The sequence below is a fragment of the Arachis hypogaea genome, chromosome 18 (genome assembly GCF_003086295.3).
Source record: "Arachis hypogaea cultivar Tifrunner chromosome 18, arahy.Tifrunner.gnm2.J5K5, whole genome shotgun sequence".
Taxonomy (NCBI): domain Eukaryota; kingdom Viridiplantae; phylum Streptophyta; class Magnoliopsida; order Fabales; family Fabaceae; genus Arachis; species Arachis hypogaea.
This window is the reverse complement of record NC_092053.1, coordinates 116,072,663-116,081,700: the sequence shown is the minus strand read 5'-3', so window position 1 is coordinate 116,081,700 and position 9,038 is coordinate 116,072,663. Positions and strand designations below refer to the sequence as shown.

General features: G+C 36.9%; 1 pseudogene; it reads right to left on the bottom strand.

Moving 5' to 3' along the window:
• Nucleotides 1-566: 566 nt before the first annotated feature.
• Nucleotides 567-5,287, bottom strand: LOC112770320 (uncharacterized; annotated as a pseudogene).
• Nucleotides 5,288-9,038: the final 3,751 nt, after the last annotated feature.

Sequence of the window (9,038 nt, the reverse complement as noted above, 5' to 3'; positions counted from 1 at the left end):
CTAGACCTCTAAGATACCTGTTCTTAGCAACCTAGGTCACTGGAAAGGATTCCCTGCTAGACCTTCAAAGAACATGTCCTTGACAACCTAGATTAGAGAGACGAAAATTGAAAGAAACCACCACGCAGATCACCTTAGTGTTGGATCCTCCAATCTTCCTCATACAACAAGTGAAACAAATCACTCACCTCACTTCTCACACAATAAAAAGTGCTTAAAAGCAACTGAAATTTATTCATCAAAGTTATGTAAATTGTCTCACCAAAGGTGTTTAAATAGGCACCTAACAACTAACTAAAAGATAAGATAAGTAATTTAAATCAGATTTGATCTTATTGGATTAGATCAGATTTGATTTAAATTTTAAAATCCTAAAGATATGATAACTAATTTAAATCAGATTTGATCTTATTAGATTAGATCAGATTTGATTTAAATTTAAAATCTCTAAAAATACTACTAAGCATAGCATATTTAAAATAAGTCTTCTAACAAACTTTTGACCACATAACAAACTAAAACAAAAGTCTAGAATTTTGAAATTTAAAGATAAATTATGCCTCTCACTAAATTCGGAAAGCATTATTGGGCTTCTTGCTGTCCTGACTTAGCCCAATGGGCCTTGCCCATTCTTCCTTGGTTAGAACTTGATGTAACTCCATATGCACAATCGCTGCCAGGTTCCCAAAACTCTCCTTGAGCTTCTTTGCACGTGCTCTAGTGATGGGGCCCTCTGAAAGTGTGAAATTTCCATTCTGTCCTTTTGTCTTAGAATGCCCCTGTTGTCTTTCCGAGCATGTATCATTCCCTCCTTCCTCAAAAAGATTCGTCCTCAAATCTGTGTCCATATCAAAAGGAGAGAGATCAGAAATATTGAAAGTAGCAGAGACATTATACTCACCTGCTAGGTCAATCTTGTAGGCGTTGTCATTGATCTTCTCAAGCACTTGGAATGGGCCATCCCCTCTAGCATCAAGTTTAGTCTTCCTCTGAGTAGGAAATCTCTCCTTCCTCAAATGTACCTAAACCCAATCTCCTGGTTCGAAGACTATATGCTTTCGGCTCTTGTTAATCCTTTCAGCCGTGGTTTTGTTCTTCCTCTCAATTAGGTCACGAGCCTTTACATGTATTGCTTTAACTTTCTCAGCCTTGATAGCTCCATCTAAACTAATAAGATCACTCAAAGGTAAAGGCATTAAATCTAAGATAGTGAGAGGATTAAAACCATAGACAAGTTCAAAGGGTGAAAAACCAGTGGAAGAATGGATTGTCCTGTTATAAGCAAACTCAATAAAAGGTAAACAATCTTCCCAGGTTTTCAAATTCTTACCAACAATAGCACGCAATAAAGTTCCCAATGTCCTATTTACGACTTCAGTTTGACCATCAGTTTGAGGGTGACAAATAGTTGAGTATAACAATTTTGTTCCCAACTTACTCCACAAAACTTTCCAAAAGTGACTTAAGAATTTGACATCATGATCAGAAACAATAGTTTGGGGAACACCATTTAAGCACACAACTTATCGAAAGACTAGGTCAGCAATATGTGTGGCATCATCAGTTTTATGGCAAGCAATAAAATGAGCCATTTTACTAAATCTATCTACCACAACAAAAATGCTATCTCGACCTCTCCTAGTTCTAGGCAAACCAAGAACAAAATCCATAGAAATATCAACCCATGGATGCACAGGAACAGGTAAAGGAGTATACAAACCATGTGGTAAAGACTTAGATTTAGCTTGTTTACCTGCAATGCATTTAGCACAAAATTTCTCAACATCTTTACACATGTGGGGCCAGTAAAAATGCTCAGATAAAACATCCAAAGTCTTATGCACACCAAAATGACCCATCAAACCCTCACTATGTGATTCTAGAATAAGTCACTCCCTAATAGAACAAGTAGGTACACAAATCCTATTACCCCAAAAAAGAAAGCCGTCATGCTTATAGAATTTGTTATATGCACCATGTTCACATGCAGCATAGATAGAGGCAAAAGCAGAATCAGTTGCATACAATTCCTTCATACACTCAAAACCTAACAGTTTAGAAGTAAGGGTTGTGATTAAGGAATACCTTCTAGATAATGCATCAGCAACCACATTCTCTTTACTTTGCTTATAGGCGATTACATATGGAAGGGATTCAAGGAATTCTATCCATTTTGCATGTCTCTTGTTCAGATTCCCTTGGCCCTTCAAGTGTTTGAGGGATTCATGGTCAGTATGTACCACAAATTCCTTAGGTAGCAAATAATGCTGCCACACTTCCAAAGCTCGCACCAAGGCATAAAGCTCTTTATCATAAGTGGAGTAGTTGAGACAGGCCCCATTCAACTTCTCACTGAAATAGGCAATTGCTCGCTTTTCCTGCATCAAAACAGCACCTATACCAATTTCGGAAGCATCACATTCAATTTCAAAAGTTTTAGAAAAATCTGGTAAAATAAGAATGGGGGGCAGAACACAATAATTCTTTCAAGGTGTTAAAGGCAAGTTCTTGTTCTTGATCCCATTTAAAGTTGACATGTTTCTTGATGATTTCAGTTAAAGGTGCAGCAATAGTAGAAAAATCTTTAACAAACCTCCGATAAAAACCCGCAAGACCATGAAAACTTCTAACATCAGAGACACTCTGAGGTGTGGGCCATTCTCTAATAGCCTTCACCTTCTCATCATCTACCTCAATTCCTATAGAACTTATCACAAAACCTAGGAATATGACTTTACTCAAACAGAACGAGCACTTTTGGAGATTAGCATACAATTTTTCCTTTCTAAGTACCTCTAAAACAGATTGAACATGCAAAATATGATCATCAAGACATTTACTGTAGATAAGGATATCATTAAAATAAACAACCACAAATTTACCTAAAAACTCTCGCAAAACATGATTCATTAGTCTCATGAATGTACTAGGTGCATTAGTCAAACCAAATGGCATAACTAACCATTTATACAAACCATATTTAGTTTTGAAAGCTGTTTTCCATTCATCACCAAGTTTCATTTGTATTTGATGATAACCACTCCTTAAATCTATTTTAGTAAAAATAACAGAACCGTGCAATTCATCAAGCATATCATCAAGTCTAGGAATAGGATGGCGATACTTTACCGTAATCTTATTTACAGCTCTGCAGTCAACACACATCCTCCATGAGCCATCCTTCTTGGGCACCAATAGTACCGGAACAGCACAAGGACTCATGCTTTCTCTCACAAAACCGTTAGCCAAAAGGTCCTCGACTTGCCGTTGCAGTTCCTTCGTCTCCTCAGGATTGGTCCGGTAAGCTGGCCAGTTAGGAATGCTTGATCCGGGGACAAAGTCAATCTGATGTTCAATGCCTCATAATGGAGGTAAACCTGAGGGCATCTCATCCGAAAATACATCGCCAAATTCCTGCAAGAGTGAAATAAAAGCACTAGGCAGGTTATGATTAATTTCAATGGTAGAAAGTAAAAACTCTCTAAATCGTACTAACACCAATGCTTTTTTTCCTAAACTAGCATGCTTCAGATCCCTCTTTTTCATAAAAACATATTTTGTGAGCACTCTCACTCTCCACAGATGCTTCTCTTTTAGAACTCTCTTTTTCACTCAGACCCTGACTCTTTTTCTCACACGTTTCATCTCTCAAAGCCGTCTCTTTACCCTCTTGTTTTTCAATTTTCTCACATCCTAAAGACTCTTTAGTAGATTTGCGCATGCTCAGCTACTCCAGGTACACTTCTTTAGGTGTCAAAGGTGCAAGGGTAATCTTCTTCCCAAGATAAGTGAAGGAGTATCGGTTTGTGAAATCATCATGGACCACCTTCCTATCATACTGCCATGGACGGCCTAGGAGTAGATGACAAGCCTGCATGGGAACCACGTCACAAAGTACCTCGTCACTATATCTCCCAATAGAAAATTGTATGCGGGCTTGCTTCATAACCTTCAATTCACCAACATCACTTAGCCACTCCAGTTTGTAAGGGTTATGGTGTTTGGTGCATTTCAACCCCAATTTTCTGATCAAAGTAGAGCTAGCAACGTTTGTATGACTTCCAGCATCAATGATCATGAGTCCAACCTTACCTCCCAATAAAACTTCTGTATGAAAGATGTTCTCTCGCTGTTCTAGATGATCGTCCTTGGCTTGTACATTTAAGATTCGCCTAGTAACAAGGGTCTTGCCACTAACAGCATACTCAACTATATCTTCATTATCTGTAGCATCATCCGCATGTGGCATGTCTTCATACCCATATGAGTTATCAGATTCTGAGAAAATATCATTTGCTTTAATTACCATGGTCCTTTTATTTGGACACTCGGAAGCATAATGGCCTAATCCGCGGCACTTAAAGCAGGTAATATCACGATGTCGTGCAGGAGGTTTAGAAGTGGAATTAGGCGTGTGCGTCTTCCTGTGCTGCTCTGTGGGCTTCTCCTTTGATTCGGTAGGTTTGGATCCAGTCTTCTTCCCGAAATTAGCACCTCTCGAATACCACCTTGAAGTAGAATTACGCAGCCCTTTCGCCTTTTGCTGTCTTTCCACCTTGATAGCTAGGTTCACCAAGTCTTCCATAGTCACAAATGGGAGATGTTCTACAATATTTGCAATGTCTCGGTTCAGCCCACTCAAGAAACGTGCCATAGTAGCCTCAGACTCTTCCTCAATGTTTGCTTGGATTAGCAGCATCTCCATCTCCTTATGATACTCATCTACAGACTTAGAACCTTGGTATAACCGTTGGAGCCGTTGATGTAGCTCCCTGTAGTAGTAAGAAGGGACAAACCATTGTCGCATGACCTTCTTCATCTTCTCCCAAGACATAATTGGTGGTTTTCCATTCCGCCTCCTCTGTTTGTCCAGCTCGGCCCACCAGACAAGGGCATAATCTGAGAATTCTACAGCCGCTAGTCTTACCTTTTTTACATCAGAGTAGTTATGACACTGAAATAAGAGCTCTACCTTGCGTTCCCATTCCAGGTACGCCTCAGGGTCACTTCTGCCTTTAAATTCTAGGATGTGCATCTTGATAGCATTAAGGTTATTATCAACATCTGCTGGTTGTCTATGATGCCGGGATCTGGATGAAGTCTCCTCTTCAGACTTCATAGAATCATTATGAATAGATTCTCGTGACCGTGCTTTTCGCCTAGGGGAAAAAGAGTTAATTCGAGAATCCATGTCATCAAGACGTTGTTGAATCCCTGTAAGGATGCTGGTAAGTGCGTCGAGGTGGAAAGTTAGTTGTGGATCGGGGTTCCCTTCAGTGTTAGCCATCAATGAACCTATAAAAGAAAAGACCTTACAGCACTCTTCTCACGTGTATCACTCGGAATAGGACACTCGTGTTTCACTCAATACGTGGCTTTTACCCTCTGATGAGCTCACCACTCTTACCTTTTTTCACTCTTGGATTGCTTTAACAAGTTGTACTTCGGAAGATGAGGAATTGAGACACCAAACTAAGATAATCTGAATGATAGAAACGTTCAACTTGACAAGAAGACAATTAAAGTATGTGAAAAATGAAATAAGGAGTGATACTAGGATGACAAAAACTAGCAAAATTGAATCCTAAGTGGAACCCAAGGAAAATTTGAAAAGATAAAACAAAGGAAAAATTTAAAATTTCGTTTTTTTTTTCTTATTTCTTTTTTTTTTGCTTTTTTTTTTTACATTTTTTTTGTTAACTGGAATAAACAGAAATTGCAGTAATAGAATTTAAGGAAGAATTTTTTCATTTTTTTTAATCTAAAGTAAATTTGTAGAAATTGAAGAGAAAAATAAAGAGATTAAACAAGACCCATGGAACGTGTAGATAAATAAGAATTTACCTACGACCTGTAACTAATACCAGATGATAAGAAAATAAAAAAAAAGATAGATAAAGGAAAAACAAAGGATAGATAAGGTTTTCCTACTAGACCTCTAAGATACCTGTTCTTAGAAACCTAGGTCACCGGAAAGGATTTCCTACTAGACCTTCAAAGAACCTGTCCTTGACAACCTAGATCAGAGGGACGAAAACTGAAAGAAACCACCACGCAGATCACCTTAGTGTTAGATCCTCCAATCTTTCTCATACAACAAGTGAAGCAAATCACTCACCTCACTTCTCACACAATAAAAAGTGCTTAAAAGCAACTGAAATTTATTCATCAAAGTTATGTATATTGTCTCACCAAAGGTGTTTAAATAGGCACCTAACAACTAACTAAAAGATAAGATAACTAATTTAAATCAGATTTGATCTTATTGGATTAGATCAGATTTGATTTAAATTTAAAATCCTTAAAAATACTACTAAGCATAGCAGATTTAAAATAAGTCTTCTAACAAACTTTTGACCACATAACAAACTAAAACAAAAGTCTAGAATTTCGACATTTAAAGATAAATTATGTCTCCCACTGAATTCGGAAAGCATTATTGGGCTTCTTGCTGTCCTGACTTAGCCCAATGGGCCTTGTCCATTCTTCCTTGGTTAGAAGTTGATGTAACTCCATATGCACAAGCGCTGCCAGGTTCCCAAAACTCTCCTTGAACTTCTTTGTACGTGCTCTAGTGATGGGGCCCTCTGGAAGTGTGAAATTCCCATTCTGCCCTTTTGTCTTAGAATGTCCCTGTTGTCTTTCCGAGCATGTATCAACAGGCCCCTGCATAGCCACAACCGACAGGGCCAGAGGCACATCCACCCACAGGCGATGGTGGAGATACAGGCGTTGACCCCTCTCACCCGACTTGATTTGAGGAGCATCGAGGACGATGCTGTCATTTAAGTGTGGGAAGGTCGCCGTCATCGGCAGAGTTTATATTTTGGTGAACCATTCCAGACACTTCTACTTTTATTTTGTTTTACGTTTCAGTACTTGCATTTTTACTTTATTGCACTTTTGGATTCTTGTATATATGAGTTGTTTTGGATACTTTTTAGTTTGTTGCATTTTGCACTTTTTCTTGTATATACCTTAGATTTTTAGTTTAATCTGCACTTTTTAGTTTGATAGTATATATATAGTTATTTTGGTTTATTAGTTGTGATTGAAAAAAAATGCGCATAATTGAGCTTAGTTTATTCCGTTGCATATGAGAAATTGATTTGGTTGAAAATGGGAAATAAACTAAGGATTTTTAACTTTTCACAATCACACCATATCATTTAGTTAGTATATAATAGATGTTGGTCGATTTGATGAAATTTTCAAGAAATTCTTTTCTCTTAGGCATTAAGATTCAAAATTGATTGAGTTGAAACTTCTTTTTGAAACTTGCATGATATATATATATATATATATGTATGTATGGTTTTTGAGCTAAGAACCCACAACTTGTGAGTTTTTTAGCCTAATTGCATGGTTACATTATTTAACCATGATTTTGATTCTTGTGTGTTTTCTTCTCTATGATTGCAATATTTGGTTTGTTCCATTCTATATGTCCATTATTTAATGTATATTCATGCATTTATGTGATTGAGGCCATCATTTGATTATAGCTCACTTGATCCAAAGAGCCTACCATTTCCTTTACCTTTGTTTGCCACTTTTGAGCCTTTTTATCCCCCTTTTGTTCTTTATATTACCACATTACTAGCCTTAAGCGAAAAAATAATTAATTGTCCTATTTGAATCTTTGGTTAGTTTAAGATAGTGAGTGTGTGTGTTAATTAAGTGTGGAGAGGTATGGAAACTTTGGTTGATGAGAATGTGTTTTATTTTTATTAAGAAATATTGAGAATTTGGGTGTATACTCATGTGAAAGTATAGAAACCATATGCATTGATGTCCTTTGTATATATTATGCTTACATATATAAAAAAAAGAAATAAATAAATAGGGGACAAAATTACCCCAATGTAAAGTTTAATAAAAAGATCAATTCATGTGTGTGTGTAAAAGTGAGATTTTGGGTAGTTAAGCTTGATTTTAGAATTGCTTAGATTGTGTGTGTGTTAGGTGAGAACTTATGTTAGTCAAAGATTCAAATGATAGCTCACTTGACCATACATATATCCTTACCCTTACCTTAGCCCCATTACAACTTTGAAAAGCCCTCATGATAGTTGCATATGTACACTAAATATTTGTTGATTGGTTAGATGAAGAACAAACTTTTAGAAAGTATGATTAGAGGAGATTTGAGTGGATTAACCCTAAACACTTGAGCGATTAAAGTGCATATATACATCCGGAGAGGGTTCAATTGCTCAATTCCATATTTCCATCTTTGATCATTGCTTACCTTGCAAGTTTTTAAATTCTTTTGAATAACTCAATTCAATTGTGAATGTGTTTTGATATGATTGATTTAGCCCTTGATTGTGCATATATGATTTCTTGGAAATTTGACTCACTTTGACCACATATATATATATATATATAGCAATTAGAATAGTTAGATGCATGTAGGTCACTTGCATTTAGATAGTTTGCATTGAATAAATTGATTACCCCTTTTGTCTTTCTTGAATTTAGCATGAGGACATGCTAATTTTAAGTGTGGGGAGGTTGATAAACCACAATTTTATGGTTTATTTTGTATTGTATTTGGTGGATTTTGTTAACTTTTCTCCCATTTGTTCAACAAAATAGCATGGTTTCATGAATTTCTCCTAATTGTGCTTAATGGTTAAAAACATGCTTTTTAGGCTTTTAATTAGTTAAATTTACTTTACTTTGATTCCACTCGATTCCTTGATATGTTTGTTAGTGATTTTAGGGTTAAGAGGCAAGGAATGGATCAAATGAGTGAAGAGAAAAGCATGCAAGATGGAGAATTCATAAAAAATAATGATTTGGAAGATTCAAGGCGACGCGTACGCGTGAAAAAGAAACTCGTCAAGGCGACGCGTACGCGTGACAAGCGGCACGTGACCTCATTAAAGGCAACATGCTGGGGGAAATTTATGAGCTCACTGAGGCCCAAATTCAACTCAATTCTGAAGTATTTGAGGCAAAATTCAAGAAGGAACAAGGGAGAGCAATTAGGATAGAATAGTAACATGCTTTAGGTTACATTATAGAGAAAG